The sequence below is a fragment of the Halichoerus grypus genome, chromosome 2, assembly GCF_964656455.1.
Source record: "Halichoerus grypus chromosome 2, mHalGry1.hap1.1, whole genome shotgun sequence".
Lineage (NCBI taxonomy): Eukaryota > Metazoa > Chordata > Mammalia > Carnivora > Phocidae > Halichoerus > Halichoerus grypus.
Window position 1 is genome coordinate 145,496,532 of NC_135713.1, and position 25,781 is coordinate 145,522,312.

A 25,781-nucleotide genomic window follows, 5' to 3' on the forward strand; every position below is an offset into this window, starting at 1 on the left:
GACAGACAGAGGGTCTGGGAGACTCAGAAAGGCAAGGAGAGAGTGTCTCCTCTCTGCCTGGGGTCTGGCTTTCTACTGAGGACGGTGGTCTCTCCGTCATCCAGGAACCGGTGAGAACAAGGACAGGGTCCGGGTGTCCATCACAAGTCACTTCTTCCCTGAAGCCAAGAGGGTCTGGCGTCAAAATGTCCAGTGTCAGTGCTCTGAAATCCGCACACGATGGCCTCACCCAGTCATTCTTGCCCCCGCACTCCTCAGATGTTATCTATTGTGCTGGAAGGCTCCAAAGACATCATTAACTCCTTGTCTCTTACAAGGAGCACATACATTAAGGCACGTGTAAGGTGAGGGTACAGGTCCTAGGAAGAAGAGAAGCAGGAAAAGGAAGAAACAAGCCAGCTTTTCTCCTCATGGGGTCCCTTCAGTTTCCCTGTCTCGCTAGCTCTGCTGCGCACAGATGCCCGAGTCAGCATCCTCCCTGGTCCTGAGTGAGGGATGCCACGTACGGGGCTGGCCAAGGCTCCCAGAAGCAGAGGTAGCATCAGGGTGGATGTGACAGCACAGGGAAAAAGGGGAGGGGGCTCCAGGCCCACAGAAGAGGAGGTAGCTCTGAGCCTGGATTGAAGAACCAAAGGGGGAGAGAAGCCACCCCCGATTCATGCTGTCCCCCCCAGGGCCACCTCCGTTACCCCTTGTACTTCCTGGTTTACCTGAACTCTCTCAAACTCCTGACCAGCATGTGTTAAACCTCTTGGTCTCTGTTCCCAAAAAAGAAATTCAACTGGGAGAGTTTGAGCACTAATTGTAGTTTGGGGGTGGGGGGTTAAAGTAAACTTACAAGGCAGGACTCTGAGCCAATTCAGTCCCGTGGTTCCAGCTGCCCTGCCAAGTACATGGTCAAACGTGCGGGTCACGGCTTGCTCCGTGAATGTAAATGATTAAAGAAAGGAAAACGATAGATCAATACTTCTCACGGACATGTAAACAGCCTCCCCAAAATACTAGCATTCAAATCCAGCACTCTATCAAAGGTTAACATAGCATAACCACAAGCAATGAATTCCAGAAATACAAAGGTAGTTTATCAGGTGTGTGTGTGTGGGGGGGGAATGGTAGTTTATAACAAATAGAAAATCTTGGGCCACCTGGGTGGTTCAGTGGGTTAAGCGTCTGCCTTCGGGGCGCCTGGGTGGCTCAGTCGTTAAGCGTCTGCCTTCGGCTCAGGTCATGATCCTGGGGTCCTGGGATCGAGCCCCGCATCGGGCTCCCTGCTCGGCGGGAAGCCTGCTTCTCCCTCTCCCACTCCCCCTGCTTGTGTTCCCTCTCTCGCTGTGTCTCTCTCTGTCAAATAAATAAAATCTTTAAAAAAAAAAAAAAAAAGCGTCTGCCTTCAACTCAGGTCATGATCCCACGGTCCTGGGACCGAGCTCCCAGCTCCTGGGCAGTGGGGCTGGGGGGTGGGGGGGGTCTGCTTCTCCCTCTGCTACTCCCCCTGCTTGTGCTCTCTATCAAATAAATAAATCTTAAAAAAAAAATAGAAAATCTTGATAAAATAATTTACTAATATTCAACACCCATTCATGATTTTCTATTTTTAAAATATTTTATGTATTTGGGAGAGAGACAGTGTGGGCGCACAAGCGGGGGTGGGGGGCAGAGGGAGAGGGAGAAGCAGACTCCCCCTGAGCCCCCTGAGCAGGAACCCCACGGGGGGCTCGATCCCAGGACCCCGGGATCATGACCCGAGCTGAAAGCAGACGCTTGCCCACTGAGCCACCCCCCGCCCCATGATCGATTTTCAGAGACCTCTCAGACCACTGTGACTACGAGAAAACAATCTTAGACTCATCTACACAGAGGCGACAGCAGGTGTGAATCCCGCGTGAACTGCTGAAAGCGTCTCCGCCCTTGGGGGGCGGGCCTGGCCCAGGCACGGGGAGGTCAGCGCGGCACCTGCTGGGGTCACCGGACTGGGGTCCTTGGCCCCAACGACTGTAGGAACGGGGCCGTGCCCAACACGGACAGGCACAGGCAGGGCAATCCCGGGCCAGCGGGCGCGGCTGAAGGGAGACGCGGTCCGACAGAGGCGTCGGGCGGGCTCCCCAGAGCGCTCCGGGGACACTGCGCGGGGGCTGCGGCGGGAGCGGGGCGACGGCCGCGCAGGCGCAGTTGGCGGAACTTGCGGCTCCCTACGCGGTAGATTTCGTCTGCGTGTTAACTCCCCGTGGCTGGGCGAGTTTTTTAGCGGTAAAATAAGGGAGAAAGTTGGTGAAAGGTCCGCTTTGGCGGCCACGGGTGCCTGGGACTCACGTGAACCGGCCTAGGACTGCCCCTCGGCAAGCGGCTCTGCTCTGCAAGCAGTGGTCCCCGCCCGCAGGGGGCGTCCCGGGTGCCCAGGGGCTTGCTCCCCAGGTCCCGGCCCGGCTCGCTGGGACCGACACAGGGCAGAACAGAGTGGTGCCCAGGACTTGGCTCTGACGCGGGCGGATGGGGCTGCAGGAGTGTGCGGCCTTGGGGTCGGGCTTTCCCGAGACTGTGGCCTCTGCAAGGCGAGGAGAGAGAGGCCAGGGACGCTTACTCTTCCCGAAAATTCCAGCTGCCTCGGCTCCCTGCTGGAAGAGAAGCCCTCAAAGGACCTAGGGGTGGAGGCAGCCTCCTCGATGACCGAGCAGAGGATTCCCGGGCGGCTTGTCCCCAAGCCCCCAGGAGGAAACCTGGGGATCCCCACAAATACCCCAAGAAGGCTCTAATGGGGTTCCGTTCCAGCCCATGTGTGGAGGACTCCCAACATCTGGGGAACTGAGGGGATTCCTCCTGGAGCCAGAGGCAACAGGGCCCAACCACCCCTCTCAGGCATGTTCTAGAAAGCATTCCTCTAGGTAGCCCTAAAGCAACGGTTCTCAACTGGGGAATTTTGCACCCCAGGAAACACTTAGCAATGTCGAGAGATGTATCTGGTAGTCACAACTGAGGGGGAGCTACTGGAGAGATGTGGGGTGCTGGTAAGCATTCTAACAAGGGCGAGACAGCCCTCCACAGCAAAGAAGTATCTGGCCCAAGTATCAGTAGTGCCGAGACAGGAAAGAGCTTTAGAAAGCCGGGCCCTGAGCCGGGAATCTGGGGGCAGGCCCTGCCCATCTGTGCCCTGTGCAGAAGAGCAGACAGCTGCCCATCGAGCTGCCCCCTTCTGAGAGAAGCACATCTTCCTTCCTACCTGTTTGCTACCTGCCCCCCACAGGATGTGCCCAGGACCGCGGCTCTAAGGGTCTGTGCCCCTGGCCTCGTCCAGAGTGTGACCTGACCCCCTGGCTAAGACGAGATCAGGGCAGTGATTGCACAGAGGGTCTGTGATAACCTAAGTCATCTCCATGTGTCAACCCTGTCCCCCCCCCACCCCGGCCCTTTCACTGGACCTCCCTTTTCCCAAGTGCCGGCTCCAAACCCGGCCCATCCATGCTCCCCCCAGAGGCTGCAGTGGGCGCTCCCACTGAAGAGCTACACTGGGGGCACGCAGGCCCCAGGATGGGTGCTCTGGACTGTGAGTCCTCCAAACTCGTTTCCTGCACGTCCACAGTCAGGCCTCTCTTCCCAATAGCAGTGGCTGAACCCCAGGACCGTGAACCAGTCACAGAACCATCACACTGTTTGGACTTTGGTCCCAAGTCCACCTGAAAGAAAATGAGGGTCATGCTTCTCAATCCCAATGACTTGCTCTCCCTTCCACAAACCCAGTAAATACATAATCATAAAAAAAACTATCAAAACCAGGTAGATGTCCCTTACACTCTCCAGTAGTATTTGTTTATTTCTGGTTTAGTTACAAGCAATAGAAGCAGGGGCATCTCGTTACCACAAGAATCGAGAGGACCACACTGATGGTCCCAGAGGCCTGCCATGAAGCAGCAGGAAGAGGTGAACGACCAGGAAAGGAGAAGGGGGCAGGGCCACGCCAGGCTGCATTCCAGAGGTCCCTGATCTAGCAGACTCCACCGCGGGGGGTGGCCTCCCATCCTGGGCACTGGTTGACCGCTGCACTAGGAGGGGAAGGTTTCTGCCGCGAAAGGTCTTGGGTTCCCTCTAGCACAAGGATACCCACTTCCTGTGGAAGTAGTTGAAAACAAGATCTCAGGCCACCCCCAAACAATCCCTCCACAAAGGTAGAAAGAAAACAGGTTTTTAAAAAATGGAGTAAGCTTTAAACCAGATTGTGGTAGCCACAAGACAGTCCACTAGCAAGATTACGGAGACAGACGGAAACTCCTAACCCAGGGCATCACATACGCAAGATAAACCACAACCAGCCCTCGAGAAGACTTGACCATGCCGTTCGTCACACCGAGCTCACCCTAAATTCACCTGGCAAGTGGGATTGCTACTGGTTTCCTAGTTGCCTTTACCCAAAGGAAACATTTCTAGTATTTTATTACGAGAGGTAGGTTTGTTACTCAGAGCCTTGCACCTGCCCAAGTTCGTTCCTACCCTGGGAGACTGGAATAAGGGGCTCCACCGTCCTCCATGATTGCATTTCACAGAGATGGCTCTCCGGTGCTTGAGAAATCATTCTTGATCTTTGGAAAGCTAGCAAGGGGGTTATCCAGCTTTTTAAGTTCCCTCCCAGCCCACAGGGCAGCTCTGGGGAGGAGAGGCTGATGGCCCCATGTACCTGGGTCTCTGTCTTTGCCCAGAGTCCCGGTGACAGGAAGGTGAACAAGGCCCCTTCTGAAGGCAAATCCCCACCACCCTGCCTCAGCACTGTCTATTAATGACCAGTACTGGACCTCACCCTCCTATTAAAATTGAGCTGAAGTTTCTTTTTTAGATTTTTTTTTTTTATTCACTTGAGACAGAGAGATACAGAGAGAGAGAGAGAGAGAGAGAGCACAAGCAGGGGGAGTGGGAGAGGGAGAAGCAGGCTCCCAGCTGAGCCAGGAGCCAGACGTGGGGCTCCATCCCAAGACCCTGGGATCATGACCTGAGCCGAAGGCAGACGCTTAACCACCTGAGCCACCCAGGCGCCCCTGAGCTGAAGTTTCTTAATAGTCAGACTTGGGGGAATATTTTCTGTGTAGTATATGTGTACAGGGTCACTCTGTCATATCTTTCTTCACTTTCTTAGAAGTTTATGAATTTTTTTCTTCCAGTGTGGATCCCAACTTAGTCTAGTCTTTCTCTTGAAAAACTTATTACACACAATTCACGCTCCTTTTACTAATAAGATTCGTCGAAATAATGAGGATTGCTGTCCTTCGATGAATATTGCCTTTCGTGGAGAATGGAAGCTTTAGAACCGAGGTGGCTTACTGGTCGCTAGAGGGCGCCCTTGAAAGGCCACATTTCCAAAAATAAACATTGGCAGGGGGTGGACTTGTGGGTCAAAGCCCTGGCAGAAGGACTCCGCCAGGACCCGAGGGGGTGGGCAACCCACCCCACAGATGAGTCAGAGACAGGCGCAGGCCCAGCCACCCCTCCTCCCTCCTCCGCCGTCTTATGCAATTGGAGGCCTTGGTGCCCGAACCCGACGAAGCCTGGGCTCTAGGTCCTCCCCTTCCGGGCACAGAAAAACAGCAGTAGCCCAGAGCCCATGTTCCCCTCTTTTGTCTGACAAAGGGTGTCTCGTAATGTGGCTGTAGGCTGGACACACCCCAATGCAGCCACCCAGAGGCCTCCAGAGACAGCTTGCTGCCCTCAGATTTCAGGAAGTATCCGAGAAGACAGGACTGAACAGGATGCTGCTCTGACCCAGGTTCTCCCCTGGAAGACCCAGACGTCAGGGCCACCTTGTCCCCCACTTTCCCCTGAGACCTGCAGGAGGAGCCATCTGCCACCAGGGGGCAGCAGAGATACCACCGGGCTTGGAGGGTCTGTAGTGGGGGAGCAGGGCAGGGCTCCCCGTTAGCACAGAGGTGGTCACTGTGTGTCGGAGCCCCCGTCCCCAGCCCCCATCTCACCTACACTCAGCCTCTCAACACACATGTGGGTTAAAATGGCCGCAAACATTCCGGCGATCTTTGGGTTCTCTCTCTGCTCCGATCTCTTTCCTCCTGACAGGTCTCTCCTAAAATTTTCTTTAGGTCATCGAGGAATCTGAGGTGATGCTCTACCTCTGGAAACCCTTCCAGTCACTTCCATGGCAGCTCAGCAACTGTCCTGGGCTCACCCAGGCACTCACAGTTCTGATGCATGAAGACCTTCGTCCAGGAAAACCTAGTATGTTCATTCATTTCAAGGACTTCTGCCTATAAGTTACTAACACAGAGTTCCTCTTTCTAACGTTTGGCTGAAAAGCTCCGATTTACCCAGAAAGTATTTTTAATTGCATTATATTTCACTGACAACGTTGTTTTACCCTGAGGTATAGAAACAATTTCCCACATATTGATGATTTTTCTGTAAGCTTTGAAGCTGAGCCCAGCCTTTCGTCACACGGCCCCTAGAAGACAGCCCTAAAGACATTTGAAGAGCAGATTATCAAATCCACACACCCCTCTGGAGTCCATCTCTAGGTTCTAGGTCAGGCTTAGGTCCTCTGCCCCAAGTGGTGGGACTTTCATAAAGCTCTCAAGTTCCTCGAGGAGTAAAAAAAACCAAACCTGGGAGCGCCTGGGTGGCTCAGTCGGTTAAGTGTCTGCCTTCAGCTCAGGTCATGATCCCAGGATCCTGCGATCAAGCCCCACATCGGGCTCCCTGCTTGGCAGGAAGCCTGCTTCTCCCTCTCCCACTCCCCCTGCTTGTGTGTGTGTGCTTGCTCACACTCTCTCTCAAATAAGGTTTAAAAAAAAAAAAAAAAGAACCAACTCTAAATTATGAGATGCACTTCCCTTTTTACAAGACTCCTCTTGACCTTTAAGGGGAAAAGTCAGGGGCCAGGGTGGGGAGTCTTGCCTCTGTGTTTATGGAGAGGCCCCACAGAGAATCCTGGGCTATTAATAGAAGGTCCACAGTTCTTCAGGGTTTTCTCTATTTTCCAGGTCCTGGTTGTTAAGGGAGTGACTTCAAGCCCAGCCCGGCCCATTGTGTCCAGAGAATTCTGAACCAGGTCAGCCCATAGGTTCTCTCGACCCATCAGAAAGAGGTCCTGGCCTTTTTGGAATGTCCCCTGCTTCTCTTTCCTATTTGCTCCTCAGTAACTGGGGGACCCAGCAGTGGCCTCGAGGGACACTGTCCTGGCCTCAAAGTGGACGTGGCCTCTTCATTAAGGCAGATTTCCCAGGGAGACTTGACACCCTCCTGAAATCTGTTCTCTATCCCCTCTCTCTACTCCCTCCCCACCACCACCCCCCTCCCCACCAACTGCCTCCACACAGTGGGCACCGCAGCATGCGTTCACCCCCACAATCAACTCACCTCCAGCCTCTTGAGAGAACCTACTTCAGCTTCCTAGGACACCATTAGGTAGAAACTGTCATAGATTCTCCCCCACATTTTTCTTATTTGCCCAAATTCCCTTATTTCAGGATGCTTGATCCTTCTTAATTTTCCTTCTGTCACTCAGAAGACTCCATTTTACCTTTGGAAATAAAATCCCTCCCCGTCACCGTCTTGCCACATCAGAAATGACCACTGGCTCACGGTCACGCGTGTTTCTGACCTGGGAAGACAGCCCTTCACACAGCAGCCCCCACTGTCTCCTCACGCCTCACCTGTAACTGCTTTTCCTCCTCATATTCTAACCCCCCAAGAAGGTGCCCTTCATGTTTCAGAAGTTCACCCTAAAAACGTCATAGTTGGGTGTTTTGTTTTTTTTTACAGTGATATCTTGAAAAAATTTCCCCTAAATTAGAAAAATTTTCCTAAGGCTTAGAACTCCATACCTATGTTTCCTCATCCGTAGGAAGACAAGCAGCCCTAAAAATGGCGACATAGCTTCCTCGAAATCCCCATGCTCCTCTGGAATAGATCTGAAATCTCAGAAAGTCTTTCCTAATCAGGCCTGAGTCTTCTGCTCCAAAGAACCTCTGAGAGCGTTCTTTTTCCTCAGAGAAAACGCAAAGCACCCGCCCATCCGACCCTTCTTAAGAGGAGCTTCTCGGCCCCATTGTGCATCGTGCATTAGAAGCACCTGAGGCTTTCCTAGAGTCTCTGCCCCCCTGGAGTCCTGGGAGGTGGGAAGGACCATGGACTCAGGGGCGGCTCATGGCAAAGGGCACGATGTTCCTCTAGGAGGCAGCAGATCTCAACCCAGGCTGCAGCTGAGACTCCCCCAGGCAGCTCTCCACAACACCAAGACCTGGGACCCGGCCCAGGATAATTAACTTTTAACCACAGGGATCGACCTTTGAAATGCCTTCCAGTTGATTCCACTGCAGAATCAGGCCTGGGCACCTGAATACAACTGAATTCACTGGCAGGCAAAGATCCATGAGTTTGCTGAATTTGTAGACCAGGGGCTGAGCTAGCCTTGACCAGGAAATTCCGTTAAACAGAGTGGTAGTCAAGGACAGAAAAACAGAGAAGTTAAGTGTGACTGGAGCATTGATATGAGGAGGACATTCATGCTTGACCTGAAGTTGTTGGTGGATAAGGAATGAAGAAGGTTCTGAGAAGTCACAGAACCCGTGGGCTGCACACGGAGGCAAATCTAAGCAGGATCCTCTGTGAGATGTCATGCCGGCTGTTCATGGAAACCCCCTCGGTGCCTGGTCTATGTTCATTCCAACGTCGGAAAACAAAACAGTTAATGGCACACATAGTTAGAAGATAGGATGCAATCATTTCTGCTGGAGAAGAGCCGTGAGTATGGTGATCAAAAGAATCTAGGAGTCGTTTCTCCATTTTTGCTCTGGAAACATCCTGGAAGGTCCCCATTGGCCCAAAGGGTGGGGCGCTGAACAGGGGTTCTATTGAGGGTGACGCTGGGGGAGGATACTCTGAGTGGGGTCCCGCTGAGCATGGAGGCCAAGTGGATCCTGAAGCTTCGATTTCCTGCTGCATAACAAGGGTGATAAGCTGGAGAGGGAAACTTGGTTGTTAGTAGCATCTGGGGAGGGGGATGGGGGTAACATGGTCAGGGTTGTGTCTAAATGGTCCCTTAGGCAGTCGGGGTGGACAGGACAGGCCTGGAATGAGAAGCTCGGTGTCTCATTAGGGGATTCCCCGGTCATTTGGGCATCAGGAAAGGGAAGCCTGAAATCTGTCTATGGAAATGAAGGGAATGTGATGTTTTGTTTTTTAAAGATTCATTGATTTTTTTTTTTTTTTATGTACTCTCTACATACAACCCTGAGATCAAGAGTCACATGCTTTTCTGACTGAGTCAGCCAGGCGCCCCAGGACTGTGATGTTTTCAGGATTCCTCCTGAGCTAGTAGACCCTGAGCCTGAGTTGACTTAAGAAGTTACCACTCCTTGGGCGCCTGTGTGGCTCATTTGGTTAAGCGACTGCCTTTGGCTCAGGTCATGATCCTCGAGTCCCGGGATCGAGTCCCACATCGGGCTCCCTGCTCAGTGGGGAGTCTGCTTCTCCCTCTGACCCTCTTCCCTCTCGTGCTCTCTCTCATTCTCTCTCTCTCAAATAAATAAATAAAATCTTAAAAAAAAAAAAGAATTAAAATTGTTAAAAAAAAAAAAGTTACCACTCCTTGTAAAGCCCCCTTCCCTGCCTCCTCAGACACCATCCTGAGATAGATGCCATAAATCTGAAGGACCAGGGAGAAATGGGGTGGATGGTCGCCAAGACTTGAGTTTTATTCTGAGTGGGGTCCAGAATCCTGACGGGCAGCTGAGCTCCTGAAGTCAAAAGACAACCCAAGGATCATCATTCCTGTGTGTTTGTGGGACGATGGCTGGATTCTTTGTCTTTCATTTCCATAAGCATTTTTACAGCCATTAAAAGAGGAGCCCTGCATGTCTCTCTGACCTTTACAAATTCTAAACTCGTTCAATCCTCAAAGCATGTGTCATGGAAGGTGTTAACTACACTCGTTTGGCAGAGCTGGGTGGTAGCTACTTCTCAGAGCGGGGACCAGACACCCAGCACTGTGGGTACAGGGCTCATGATGCTGTGGATGCTGCTTCTGAAATATTTCCTGGGACAGTCCTTCAAAATTCCTGATTTTTTTTTAGAGGGAGAGTGTGCATGGGTGGAGGGGAAGGGGTAGAGGGAGAGAATCTCAAGCAGGCTGTACACTGAGCATGGAGCCCAATATAGGGCTGGATCTCAGGACCCTGGGATCATGAGCTGAGCCAAAATCAAGAGTCGGATGCTTAACCAACGGAACCACCCAGGCGCCCCTCAAAATTCCTGATTTTTTTAAAACATGGACGAATCTTTTTCTTTTAAAGATTTTACTTATTTATTTGACAGAGAGCGAGTACAAGCAGGGGGAGCGGCAGGCAGAGGGAGAATGAGAAGCAGGCTTCCCGCTGAGCAGGGAGCCCAATGTGGGGCTCGATCCCAGGACCCTGGGATCATGACTTGAGCCGAAGGCAGATGCTTAATGACTGAGCCACCCAGGGGCCCCTCAAAATTCCTGATTTTAATGGGACTGTGTGTCTGCTTTGATTTTTCATCTGACTCACTCATTTTGCACCTCCAAAGTTCCATATAGGTCCTGTTGATGTTCTTTAGTTACCTCCTGTGTTCATACTCTCCCCATGTGTTTGACCACAGCTAGGCTATTCATAACAGTTGTTTCGAAGTCCTTCTCTATTAATTTCACCCTCGCTATCATTTTGGAGCGATTTTCCTGCTTGTAGTGAATATCATGCCTGGTAATTTTCTTTTTTTTTCTTTTTTCTTCTTTAAACAGCAATTGGTAAATTTTTTTCTTTTTTTAAGATTTTATTTTATTTGAGAAAGAGATTTACAATATCTTTTTTTTTAAGATTTCATTTATTTATTTGACAAAGAGAGAGAATAAGTAGGCAGAGTGGCAGGCAGAGGGAGAGGGAGAAGCAGGCTCCCTGATGAGCAGAGAGCCCGACGACTCAGGATTCGATCCCAGGAACCCAGGATCATGACCTGAGCCGAAGGCAGATGCCCAACCTACTGAGCCACCCAGGCCTCCCAGCATTTGGTAATTATTTTATTTTATTTTTTAAGATTTATTTATTTGACAGAGAGAAACACAGCGGGAGAGGGAACACAAGCAGGGGGAGTGGGAGAGGGAGAAGCAGGCTTCCTGCTGAGCAGAGAGCCCGATGCGGGGCTCGATCCCAAGACCCCGGGATTATGACTTGAGCCGAAGGCAGACGCTTAACGGACTGACCCACCCAGGCACCCCTCATCTGGTAATTTTAGACAGAGGTCAGCATTAGGCATTTTACATTGTTAGGTGTTGGATATTTTCTATCCCTTTAAATAATATTGGCTTTGTTCTGTGGTGCAGTTAAGTACCATGAATCAGATTGACGACAATTTTTGAAAAGGTTTGTATTTTTCTTTGCTTCAGAAGGTCCAAGCTCTGATTTCTAGCAAAGAGCAAGAGGAAGAGAAATGGATGGAAAATCCATAGAAGGAAGCCCATAAAGATGAGGATCCTGAGATTAAGAGGGAATTTAAAACACTTCTGGGGGCCAGTGTTTACCATGCGCTCCTCAGAAGTCACGCCCAAGACAGGAGTTAGCTGGTCCCACCAGGCCACATGGTCCATGTGATGGGCCCAGAGAAGCAATTCTCGCACAGATATCCCTCCCGCCCCATCCACAGCAAGGCGGCTCGTCCCCCCTTGGAGGCCCAGTCCACACTGACCAAGGTGACGTGGTCATCAGCAAGCTCACCCAGATCCTCTCCTCCCCGAGGCAGCATCCCTGCCGCAAGAAACATCACGATGGAGGGTCAAAAGGTGGTAGAAAAAAAGAAACCTCCCAAGTCGGACATGAACATATTTGAAAGGCATTGCAGATTATGTGCCCTCTGTAACCAGGACACCAGGACAAGGAACAGGACAGACGTCAGGAACGGGAGCTAGCCAGACCCAGGCCGAGAGCTGGACCAACAGATGAAGACGGGGCGGCACAGCTCCTTGGAGAAGCACAAAGTGGACGAGAAGCCCACGGACACGGACAGAGGGCCTGAGTCCTGCCAAGGAGTTGATCAAGTGTATCAGAGAGGAGTTTCCTGCATTGCTGGCTGGAAAGGTGCTGGTTTCTCTGAAGAAGCCAGAGGACAAGAGTAGGCTGGGAGATTTCTTTTGCATGTCCAACAGTGACGCAGCATGCGAACCAGACAGGGAGGGTGAATGGCTGTGGGCGGTTTTGAGGAGGTGGATTATAGCAGCTGGACCAGGGCACAGGAAGGGCCCCAGAGGCTGCTGGGACTTTGAAAGCAGGGGGAAGAGGGTGAGTATATGAACACCCAGGAGGCTCTCCGCCTGATGTCATGATGTCTGGAGGGTGGAGAACCAGGCACTTCAAAGAAACCAGAGCTTTCATTGCCAGTGGAGGAAGATGAAGGCAATTATTGAGAGGAGGACAATAATGGAAGCCAATGGAGTTGAAGTCAAAAGACCAAAATGCTCATCTCCAGTTCCAACCCCAAGAAGAATCTCCACAAGGATATGTTCGTACGGCTTTCTCTGCAGTATCCAGAAGGCCGCTAGGGTTGTCTTATGAATGCATATACCAATTTTGTCCCACTGAAGCTGGTTATCCTGCCAATGGAGCAGTGGTCCTGAAGAACTCTTCCCCTGGGCTTTCTTAGAGAGGACATGGCCCCTGGGCATGGCTAGGTCATAGGCAAAGATTCAAGGGGAGGGTGGGTGATGTCCTCATGAGTTCTCCACATGCCTTTCTCTCTCTCAGGTCCTCCCAGTACAGATGCAGCTGACCTCCCACCTCGTCAGTACCGGATCCAGGCCTGGACCGCCACCCATCTTCCATCTGGGGAGATGCTTTGGGACCCCCCCACATGTGATCTACCCAGAGAATCCTTAGAAACCATAACATGAGGCCTCAAACATGAACCTTCCATGGTCCAGTTCATACCCATTTCCTACCTTTCACACCTGCAAAGTCCCCAGCAGCACTGATGGACTCCCCTCTGATTATGATCCAGATCTTGAACTTTAAGAAAACTTGAACCCAGACCCCAATTCCACTTGAGAGATAAGAGACATCCTGACTCTTTCCTTCCCCCAAACCAATAAAATAAAAATAAAATGTGAAATGGAACGAAATGATCCTTTAGTTCTGATTTGTGATCAGGGCTTGAAAGGGACCCTAAAACAGAGCAAGGGGCAGGGAGGGTGCTCAGCTTCCTCAGGAAGCTGGAACCTGTCTTCCTACTCATCACCCCTCCCCTTTCCTTCCTGCACTGAGGCTCCTTGACCATCCCGGGGCATCCTTCATAACCTGAACCAGATCCAGGACTTATAAACAATTTGAAACTTGACCTTGAGTCCCTTTGAGGGACAAAGGACTATCACAGTCCATATACTCATGACTCTCCCTCTTCCTCAGACTCTCGTGAAATTAAAAATTGGAAGTGCGTAAGACAAACCTCCTCTCTTTCTACCTGGGGGCCGGGATTGGAGGGATCCCATAATAATGTAGACAAAAGCCAAGGGACAGCCTGGAACTCAGCTGGGTGACTTGGGATATGTCACTCTCTTCACTCTCCTCTCCCCAGCATTCCTTCTGCACATGAGGGACACTTATAGATAAAGGAGTCTGTTAGTTCTTATAGGCAGCCATGGGTTCGATGCACCTTACTGAGATTGGAGTGGCCCAGTCTGGCTCAGCTGCCCTTCTCCCTGGGACTCATTCTCCAGGCTAGCTGGGGATTCTGTGCAGTGAAGCAGATGCCCACGGGCTCCAAGACCCTGAATATGCTCAGTCCTCCGAGGCTCTGCTCAACAAGGTGGACAGAAGAAGCAGATACCCCAGGCATTCCAAGGGATCTTGGCACTTTCCCCTTTGGGTTCCCATCTGAAGGCTGGGGAGCATCCTGGGCTAGGGCCTCACGACCTAAACACTCACCCACCAGCTCCCTGTTCCCCATCTGTCACAGGACTCCAGGGACAAGTCCATACCATATGACAGCATGGAGCATGCCAAGAGTATGAACGTCATGGTACTAAGTTCCCTTGATGACCCAGAGTCAAGGTTACCTCTCACTCCACCATCCCCCGGAAACGAGTGTGGACGGCAAAGTATCCTGGGGCACAGACTTGGCCCAGGAATACCTGTTGCCTGTGAGTAGCTGCAACTGGGGCTCTGCATTTCAGAACAAAGTCTCCGGAGTTGTATCATGCTTCCCTGGTGTTTGTGAACCACTATGAAAAAGCTGATCATCAGATTGCTCATGATTTCCCATCATCTCAGAGAACAGAACAAAGAGCGATTTACCACTTAGAGCAGAACGTCTCAACCTTGAATGCCCCTGAGAAACAGCTGGGCCCATAGACTGCAGGGTGGTTAGACTCACCTGGGACCCAATCAAGCCTGATGGGCGAGAGTTGGCCAAATCTGTTTAGAAAGTCTGCAGGATTTCAGCCCAGGTCATGATCTCATTCCTTTTCAATATTGATGCCTTTTATATCTTTTTCTTGCCTAAATTGCCCTGGCTAGAACATTTAGTACACTGTTGAATAGCAATGATGAAAGTAGACATCCATGTCTTGTTCCTATTCTTAGAGGGAAAGCAACCAATCACTTATCATTAAGTATGATGTTAACTATGGGTTTTCTTTTTCTTTTTTTTAAATTTTATTATGTTATGTTAGTCACCATACAATACATCACTGGTTTTTGATGTGGTGATCCACGATCCATTGTTTTCGTATAACACCCAGTGCTCCATGCAGTACGTGCCCTCCTTAATACCCATCACCGGGCTAACCAATCCCCCCTCCCCCCTCCCCTCTAAAACCCTGTTTGTTTCTCAGAGTCCATAGTCTCTCATGGTTCATCTCTCCCTCCAATTCCCCCCGCCCATTTTTCCCTTCCTTCTCCTAATCTCCTCCATGCTATTCCTTATGTTCCACAAATAAGTGAAACCATATGATAATTGACTTTCTCTGCTTGACTTATTTCACTTAGCATAATCTCCTCCAGTCCCATCCATATTGATGTGAAAGTTGGGTATTCATCCTTTCTGATGGCTGAGTAATATTCCATCGTATATATGGACCACATCTTCTTTATCCATTCGTCTGTTGAAGGGCATCTCAGCTCTTTCCACTGTTTGGCTATTGCAGACATTGCTGCTATGAACATTGGGGTGCATATGGCCCTTCTTTTCACTACATCTGGGTCTTTGGGGTAAATATCCAGGAGTGCAATTGCTGGGTCATAGGGTAGCTCTATTTTTAAATTTTTGAGGCACCTCCACACTGTTTTCCAAAGTGGCTGTACCAACTTGCATTCCCACCAACAGTGTAAGAGGGTTCCCCTTTCTCCACAACCTCTCCAACATTTGTTGTTTCTTTCCCTGTCCATTTTTGTCATTCTAACTGGTGTAAGGTGGTATCTCAACGTGGTTTTGATTTGAATTTCCCTGATGGCTAATGATGATGAACATTTTTTCATGTGTCTGTTAGCCATTTGTATGTCTTCTTCAGAGAAGTGTCTTTTCATATCTTCTGCCCACTTTTTGACTTGATTATTTGTTTTTTGGGTCTTGAGTTTGAGAAGTTCTTTATAGATCTTAGATACCAGCCCTTTATCTGTAGTGTCATTTGCAAATATCTTCTCCCATTCTGTGGGTTGCCTCTTTGTTTTGTTGACTGTTTCCTTTGCTGTGCAGAAGCTTTTTATCTTGATGAAAATCCTAGCTAATAGGATCCAACAATACATTAAAAGGATCATCCACCAAGACCAAGTGGGATTTATCCCTGGGATGCAAGGGTGGTTCAACATTCGCAAATCAATTAATGTGATCAATCACATTAATAAGAGGAGGGAGAAGAACCATATGGTCCTCTCAATTGATGCAGAAAAAGCATTTGACAAAATACAACATCTTTTCCTGATTAAAACTCTCCAGAGTATAGGGATAGAGGGAATATTCCTCAAGTTCATAAAATCCATCTATGAAAAACCCACAGTGAATATCATCCTCAATGGGGAAAAGCTGAGAGCCTTTCCCTTAAGATCAGGAACACATCAAGGATGCCCACTCTCGCCACTGTTGTTCAACATAGTACTAGAAGTCCTAGCAACAGCAATCAGACAACAAAAAGAAATAAAAGACATTTAAATTGGCAAAGAAGAAGTCAAACTCTCTCTTTTTGCAGACGACATGATACTTTATGTGGAAAACCCAAAATACTCCACCCCCAAATTACTAGAACGCATACAGCAATTCAGTAATGTGGCAGGATACAAAATCAATGCACAGAAATCAGTTGCTTTCTTATACACTAACAACACAACTGTAGAAAGAGAAATTAGAGGAACGATTCCATTTACAATAGCACCAAAAACCATAAAATACCTCAGAATAAACCTAACCAAAGAGGTAAAGGATCTATACTCTAGGAACTACAAAACACTCATGAAAGAAATCGAAGAAGACACAAAAAGATAGAAAAATATTCCATGCTCATGGATTGGAAGAATAAACATTGTTAAAATGTCTATGCTACCCAGAGCAATCTATACCTTCAATACCATCCTGATCAAAATTCCAATGACATTTTTCAAAGTGCTGGAACAAACATTCCTAAAATTTGTATGGAATCAGAAAAGACCCCGAATCGCCAAGGAAATGTTGAAAAAGAAAAACAAAGCTGGGGGCATCACGTTGCCCGATTTCAAGCTATATTACAAAGCTGTGATCATCAAGACAGCATGGTACTGGCACAAAAACAGACATATAGACCAATGGAACAGAATAGAGAGCCCAGATATGGACCCTCAACTCTATGGTCAAATAATCTTTGACAAAGCAGGAAAAAACATGCAATGGAAAAAAGACAGTCTCTTCCGAACCATGAGAGACGATGGACTCTGAAAAACAAACTGAGGGTTCTAGAGGGGAGGGGGGTGGGAGGATGGGTTAGCCTGGTGATGGGTATTAAAGAGGGCACGTTCTGCATGGAGCACTGGGTGTTATGCACAAACAATGAATCATGGAACACTACATCTAAAACTAATGATGTAATGTATGGTGATTAACATAATAAAAAAATTAAAAAAAAAAAAAGACAGTCTCTTCAATAAATGGTGCTGGGAAAATTGGACAGCCAAATGCAGAAGAATTAAACTCGACCATTCTCTAACACCATTCACAAAGATAAACTCAAAGTGGATGAAAGACCTCAATGTGAGACAGGAATCCATCCAAATCCTAGAGGAGAACATAGGCAGTAACCTCTCTGACATCGCCCACAGCAACTTCTTTCAAGATACATCTCCAAAAGCTAGTGAAACAAAAGCAAAAATGAACTTTTGGGACTTCATCAAGATAAAAAACTATGGGTTTTCAAGGATGATCTTTATCAGGTTGAGGATGTTTCCTTCTATTCAGAGTTTGTGAGTGTTTTCATCATGTTGGATTTTGTCAAATGCTTCTGTCCACTGAAATGATCATGAGTGTTTTGTTCTTTACTTTGTTCTATATTCTATTGATATGATGTATACTCTTTTCATCTCAAATAATTTAAAAGACAACTGCATAAAGCCATAATTACAAAGCTATTGTTAGGCTCATAATGTATAAGGATGGAATTTGCATAACAATACTACAGAGGAGGTAGGAAGAGAACTATATTTCAGTAGTTTCTGTATACTATTGGAATTAAGTTAATATTCATCTGAAATTGTTTTTTAAGTTAAAATGCATATTGTTTTCCCCAGAGCATCCATTAAAAAGAACTCCAAATATATAGTTTTTTTATTATAAAAATCATTTATTTGGAATAGTACTGTATAATAACTCATTTTTTACCTGAGTTATTTTACTAATTCTTTACACTGGAACAAAATAACATTTCTTATAAAGTCTAGAAGTTAATTATTGAACATTAGTGATTGCTTAACTACATTTAACTACCATTTCTTTTTTCTTTTTTCCTTTTTAAAAGTTTTTTTATTTAAATTCAATTAATTAACATATAGTGTATCATTAGTTTCAAAGGTAGAGTTCAGTTATTCATCAGTTGCGTATAACATTCAGTGCTCATTACATCACGTGCCCTCCTTAATGCCCATCACCCAGTTACCCCATCCCCCCACCCCTCTCCCCTCCAGCAACCCTCAGTTTGTTTCCTATAGTTAAGAGTCTTTTATGGTTTGTCTCCCTCTCTGTTTTTGTCTTATTTTATTTTTCTCTCCTTTCCCTATGATCCTCTGTTTTGTTTCTTAAATTCCACATATGAATGAAATCATATAATTGTCTTTCTCTGATTGACTTATTTTGCTTAGCATAATACCCTCCAGTTCCCAAATATATAAATTTTTTTTAACAAAAAAGAAAAATGGTACACCTGAAAACATCTATTTAACACAAAAGAAGGCAATTAGAGGACAAAGGCACAAAAAAGCTATATAGAGAAAACAAATGACAAAATGACAGATGTAAATCCAGTGGATTAAACACTCCAATAAAAAGGCAGAAATTGCCAGACTGGGTTTCAAAAAAGCAGAATCTAACCATGTGCTGTCTACAAGAGACTCGCTAAAGTCAAATATACAAATAGGTTAAAACTAAAAGGATGGAAAAAGATAGACAATGTAAATAGTTAGCAAAAGAGAGTTACAGTGGCTATACTAATGTCAAACAAAATTAAGGGGAAAAGGTTACTAGGGACAAAAAGAAACATTTTATAATATTAAAAAAGAGATCATTCATCTGGAAGAAAAGACAATCATAAACATAGATCCATCTAACAAGAGAGCCTAAAATATATGATACAAAAAATGAATGAGTTGAAGGGAGACTTTAGTACTATCAGTCTGCTTGACTTAATTGGCACTTATAGAAAATGCCAGCCAACAGCAGGGGAATATACATTTTTTTCAGTTGCACAAGAAACATTCTCTATGATAGACCATGATCTATTATGTATCTAATTTATGCTTGGCCATAAAACTAGTCTCAATAAATTTAAAATAATTGAAATCATATAAAGCATATTCTCTGACTATAAGGGAATGAAATTAGAAATCAACAATTTTCAAAAAATGGAAAATCTGGGGCACCTGGGTGGCTCAGTCGTTAAGCGTCTGCCTTCGGCTCAGGTCATGATCCCAGGGTCCTGGGATCGAGCCCCATATCGGGCTCCCTGCTCAGCGGGAAGCCTGCTTCTCCCTCTCCCACTCCCCTTGCTTGTGTTCCCTCTCTCGCTGTGTCTCTCTCTGTCAAATAAATAAATAAAATCTTTTTAAAAAAATGGAAAATCCATAAACATTTGTAAATTAAACAACACATTTCTAAATAACCCATGAGCCAAAGAAGTTAAATTAGAAAGTTAAATTAGAAAGTCTTTAGAACTGAAAGAAAAGGAAATCACAATATATCAAACTTTATGGGATGCAGCTAAAGCAGTACTTAGAAAAGTATAGCTTTAAGCACATATATCAGCAAAGAAGAAAGATCACACATCAATAATTTAAGCTTTTCTCTTCTGTATCTAGATTCTGAAGACAAAAGCTTAAATTATTGAGTGTGAAATCAGTGGAAAATAGGAAGATCACATACTAGAGTGGGAATTAATGAAATAGAAAATAGAAAAATAGTGAGAAAATAAATTAAACCAAAAGTTGGTTTGCTGAAAGGAGCAACAAAATTGTCAAACCTTAACTAGACCAACAGAGAGAGAGAGAGGAAACACATCACCAAAATCAGGAATGAAAGGATGACACGATTAGCCCTAGAAAAATTAAAAGAATTATGAAAAAAAATACAGTGAACAATATTATGCCAACAAATTAAACTGAGATGAAATGGGAAAATTCCTAGAAAGACATAAAGTACTGAAACTGACTCAGGAAGAACAGGATAATCAAAATAGACCTACAAAAAGTAAGAAAATGAAATTAATAATTAAAAAAAACCTTTCTACAAAGAAAAGCTAAGGCCCAGATGGCTTGCTTCACTGGTACATTTTAGCAAACACTTGAAGAAATAATTCCTTCACAAACTTTTCTAGGAAATAGAGGAAGGGGGAATGCTTTCTGGCTATTAGGCCAGAATTACCCTAATAGCAAAGCCAGACAAAAATATTACAAGAAAAAACAACCATTGCAACCTTATTCCAGTATAACCACACTAGCACCTTTGAAAGTCCTTCAGTTCTTAAACACCTCTGCTTCTGAAACCCACCAATACCTACATGCAAGGCTCCCAAAAACTTAGGTAAGACCAGCACTGGCTGTGTTTGGGGAGACTGTCCCTTGCAAGTACAGCTCTCCCTTGGAAGCAAACAGGAAATTCACTTTTTTTTTTTGCATCAGATAACAAATTCAACTTATGGTGAATTCACAATCTTTTGGCTAGATCAACTCCAATTACAATTTGTTATTAGTTCAGGCTTGTGGGTGGCAGATGCACGAATGCAGCTTTGAGATGCTCAAACTCAATTTTTCTAACTTTTGTGGTTATTGCTGTCATCCCCTTTTCTATATGTATATATATATATATATATATGAACTCCAAAATGCCAAAATGCAAGTGTAAATTTTGTGATGAATTTTCTGAACAACTGACATTCATTAAACAAAGAAAATTCTTCGTAGCTCTTAGTAATGCATGCAATTATTCATTAAATATAAAAAATGATGGAAACTCAGTTATAAACCAGCATATTCTAAGCACTGAGCATAAGAGATGCGTGATTTCTTCAACTAACATCAAAGAAAGTGGTAACACATTTTTTGATTAATGAAGATAAAATAATCACAGAAAAAGTTACAATGGATGGCCTTGTACGCTGTATATTATCGGACTTTCAGCTCAAATGTCTGGCCATACTGCTTCTAGAATATTTTCTAACTGTTTTAAAAGCCTTGAAGAAGGGGGGCACCTGGGTGGCTCAGTTGGGTAAGTGTCCGACTCTTGGTTTCAGCTCAGGTCATGATCCAGGGTCCTGGGATCGAGCCCCGAGTTGGGCTCCACGCTCAGTGCAGAGTCTGCTTGGGATTCTCTGTCTCCCTCTTCCTCTGCCCCTCCCTCTGCTCCCCCTGCTCATGCTCTCTCTCTCTAAAATAAATAAATAAAAATCTTAAAAAAAAAAAAAAAAAAAGCCTTGAAGAAGGAACTTGGCAAGGTCAGGTCAGCCAACCGTAGAGTCAGAGAACTTTTATAGCCACAGGGAAGATTGTATTGAAAATAAGACTCAGGATCTAACGTTAGGGGGAGCAAAGCTGCAAAGGAAACTGAATGTATAGCCTCAGCGCTCCCTGATGCTAAAGTTTAGAACTCTAAGAAGCAACTAGTGCATTTAATATGTTGTCCTTTCAATCTACCCCAAAGTGACCAAATAAGTCACTTATTTATATATGTATCCTTGAAAACATGTAGCATAGTTGTGGTTTTTTAAAAACAGCAAAAATGACATTGTGTTATAAATCGCATTTTCTTTTTCACTCCATGTTAAGTTCTCAGGTCTGTATTGCTATATGTAAATTTAGTTCATTGCTTTTAACTTATGTGTAGTATACAGTTGACTCTTGAACAACACAGGTTTGAACTGTGTGGGTCTACCTATACACGGGTTTTTTTCAATAAATACAGTATAGTACCATAAATGTATTTTCCTTATGATTTCCTTAACATTTTTTCTCTAGCTTACTTTACTGTAAGAATACATTGTATAATACATGTAACATACAAAATGTGTTAATGGACTGTTGATGTTATCCGTAAGGTTTCCTGTCCACAGTAGGCTATGAGTAGTTAAGTTTTGAGGGAGTCAAAAGTTACACACAGATTTTCAAATGTGCAGTGGGGGTCAGCACCCCTAACCCCTGCACCCTTCAAGGATCAACTGTGCATCCATTTTATTTACCCACTTCCCTAGTGATGAACATCTACATTATCATCTTTTCTTCCTATCACAAAATGTCAAAGAGTATCCTCACACATGTTGTCTTAATGCGGTTAAAAGAGACTTCCTGTGGGTTTCTGTTCCACTGTTCCCATGACCACCTTCTTCTTTCCCTTTAGCCCCGCTTGTCCTAGCTGCCGAGAGTCCTTCTCTTATCATCCTACTTAAAGATGACCCTCCTCAGTTATGCTTTTAGTCCCCAGTTTGTTTCCTTCATAGCATATATAAAAAGTTGAAGTATTTTGGGGCACCAGGGTGGCTCAGTTGGTTAAGCACTCAACTCTTGGTTTTGGCTCAGGTCATGATCTCAGGGTCGTGAGATCGAGCCCTGCATCGGGCTCCACACTCAGCAGGGAGTCTGCTTGAAGATTCTCTCTCCCTCTCCCTCTGCCCCTCCCCCTGTGCGCACGCTCTCTCTCTAAAATAAATAAATAAATCTGAGTTGAAAGTTGAAATATTTTATTCTATTTTCTTTCTCTCTCCCCCACTGGAATCTAAGCTCTATGAGGGCAGGTACTTTGTCTTGTCTACCGTTGTATCCTCAGCACCTAGATCAGTGTGTGGCATAAGGACATGACATAGGAACTTGACAATTATACAGTAAAAGAAAGGGTTAAGCCCAGAAGATTCGAAGACAAATATATATGACATATTTCCATACTTTTATGTAGGCATCTACGACGTTCACGAGAGATTTAGGATTTAGGTAAATATATTTTCCCTGCAATGGTTTCACTGGATGGGTGACAGTTGAGACTATTGGTAAGTGGGGGTTGAGAAAGTAATTTATTAACCTGGCTCTAAAGCCCTTTCATTGGAAATTCACAAGAAAATTGGGAAGACCAGCCCATCCTATTCCCTCCAGAACCTCTGAATTAAATCCCTTCCAGCACCCTTTTACTCTTCTCCTCACATATACGTGGCAAGGTGCTTTGTGTATCAGGGAACTCTTCTAGCACTGTCTGGTGGGACTGAATCCTGCTTAATAATCCTGTGCTGTGTGAATCCCCTCACAACCAATGTCAGGAAACACGGAACGGGGGATGTTATCCATCTTCGGCAGTTTGGGATGCATGGAGTCCTTTGTGACTTGCCGTTGAACTATGAATGAGGCATGCTGAGGCCTTTGATGACCTGGACGTGCTGGAGATAATCTGACCCATTGTTTCATCATGAGCAGGCCTTGGTGATATATCACCGTGGAGAGCGGTTGGTTTTTTTTAAAGACAAACTCCTTTGGTGTTGATGAAAGATGGATTCGGCATATTTTCCATAATGACTAAGGAAAGTAAGTTGTTATGTACTTTGTTCTATGAGTTGAAGCACTTAGAATAGTTAAATGCAAGTACTTTGGAGCAAGCAAGGCCTAAGACTGAATCTTGGTTCTGGTACTTATTAACTGTGACCTAGAGCAAATAACCCAAGAGTGATCACTTTACAGGGTTGTTTAGATTATTAAATGAGGTGACCATGGACATACAGTGGTTAGCACATAATGGATATTTAACTGATAGCTAAACACAAATGAAAAATCTAATTGAATACAGATTGGTAATTATCAGTAATAGGCAACTTAAAACAGAGGTTATAACTCTGTAAAGGATTGTTTATGCCTCTGTAAAGGTTTCTCTAGAGAGACAATAAGCTTTTGTTAAAATTAATTTACTTGACAATTTAGACTTTTTCTCTAAAACTCTGCTCTCATATCTGTGCTAGACTATACAAGAATATTCCTCTGCTTGCTCTTCAAAACTAAGATTTTCTGGGGCGCCTGGGTGGCTCAGTTGGTTAAGCGACTGCCTTCGGCTCAGGTCATGACCCTGGAGTCCCAGGATCGAGTCCCGCATCAGGCTCCCTGCTCGGTGGGGAGTCTGCTTCTCCCTCTCCCTCTCCCCCCTCTTGTGCTCTCTCTCTCACTCTCTCTCTCAAATAAATAAATAAAATCTTTAAAAAAAAAAACAACTAAGATTTTTTTTTTTAAGATTTTATTTATTTATTTTTGCGAGAGAGAGAGAGAGAGAGAGCGAGCGCGCGCATGAGTGTGGGGGCAGAAGGGCAGAGGGAGACGTAGACTCCTCACTGATCAGGGAGCCCGATGTGGGACTCCATCCCAGGACCCTGGGATTATGACCTGAGCTAAAGGCAGATGCTTAACCTACTGAGCCACCCAGCAACCCCACACTTAAGATTAAATACTCAAAATGACATTTAAACAAGATAGCAGCAACTACAAAGCAGACTCTGCTATTCGGGAACACTTTTCTGGGATGTCTATAGATGCCTCTGGGTGCCTTTCCGTTTGGCTGCCTTTTTTTTTTTTAAGATTTTATTTGAGAGAGCGAGAGCACACAATCAGGGGGAGCATGGAGCCCTATGAGGGGCTGGATCCCACTACCCTGAGATCATGACCTGAGCAGAAATCAAGAGTCAGATGCCCAACTGACCAAGCCACCCAGTTACTCCTTCACTGGGCTGCCCTGTAACGTTGTATTGCTGTTTGAGCAGAACTGTGCACGGTCTTGACCACATTCTCTTATATCCTCTTGAGACAAATGTTTCTCAGCAAAAAGAAAAAAAAACCAAGTTTTCTTCGGTGCCAGCTTCAGTTTATGCCTGTACATTCGCAGCAAGCTGAGCCCCACTTTACCTTGCAGATGGCCCAGTCCACCCAGTTCGGCACTCTATCTGATAGATGTCCCTGATCCAGCATGGGTAATCAGTTGTAGAACCAGTAAATTTCATGTTTTGGGCAAAATTGGTTGGCGTATCTTGGTGGCTCCAGGCATAACAGTATGCTATGGGTGCTTGTTTCAGGACCTCATCTCTAACTGGTGTGTAGTCAAGAGCAGGGTAACGGCTGGGAACAGATCTAGTCTGGGACAGCATCTTAGAGATGGACCTGGAAGGATGGGCAAGATTTAGAGTTGTAGATACAGAAATGTTGGCGACTCCAGACAACAATAATATTGTCCGTTTCATTCTATAGCATAAAGAATTTTCAGTTCCAATTTTCCAATTATCTTTTCAACTCCATTTCTTCGCTTCTTGAAGGGTGGCATGATCTCCGTGAGGATTTACGTATCTTCAACTTCACTTTTTGAAGACCTGTGGTACAATCTCTATGACAATTCAATTTATCCTAAGTAGGGGGCACAAGTTTCTAAGGATATCAGATCACTAAATTACAGGGTCCTCCTTTCACCTAACGATATACAAGAGTTCAGGTGCTATTGAGTTTATGTCCATAACCATCCAACCCTGTCCTCCCAAATTTGATTTCTGGCTTTGCCTTTTATTCAGTGAGTCCTTGTCAGAATACAGAATCCTCTTGACCCCTTCAGTACTAAGGATACCTGACCCCTTCCCTGCATTTGGCACTGCCAGCTTTTCCTTCATTTAAGCCCTTCTCCCACCAGCTTTCTCTGACACCGTACTCTTGGTTCTCCTCTCCTTCTCATCGTTCCTTCTCAGGCTCTTTCCCTCCGTCCCTTAAAAGCGTTTCCTAGGGCTCAGACTGGTTCTCTTTTCTCTACACACTCACAGTGGAGAACTGTCTAGGGACTCTTAGAACCGCAAAATACTTTGAGATAAGCAAGCCCCTTAAGTGATGCTCACTAGCTCTCAGATGTTACTCTGCCTCGGTTAAACGAAACCCACCCAGCAAGGACACAAAAATGGGAGCTTTGTTAGGGAAATTCTCCAGCTACCACCTGCCCAGGAAGCAGGCACCCTAACAGGAAGAACCCCGTGAGGAGTCTCAGCTGAAACTTGCTCCTTTTGTGTGTTGTGTTCTTCCGACGAGGAGCACAGGCCTCAAAAAGAGAAGCATCCCTGAGCTTGTTTCTGAGACGTC

General features: G+C 45.9%; 1 long non-coding RNA gene across 1 annotated transcript; it reads left to right on the top strand.

Moving 5' to 3' along the window:
• The first annotated feature begins 5,542 nt into the window (after positions 1 to 5,542).
• LOC118528574 (uncharacterized) lies at positions 5,543 to 13,114 on the top strand. The gene is made up of 5 exons (XR_013445889.1): positions 5,543 to 5,743; positions 6,072 to 6,207; positions 6,969 to 7,036; positions 7,832 to 8,730; positions 12,741 to 13,114. It is a non-coding gene; the product is annotated as an uncharacterized LOC118528574 (long non-coding RNA).
• Positions 13,115 to 25,781: the final 12,667 nt, after the last annotated feature.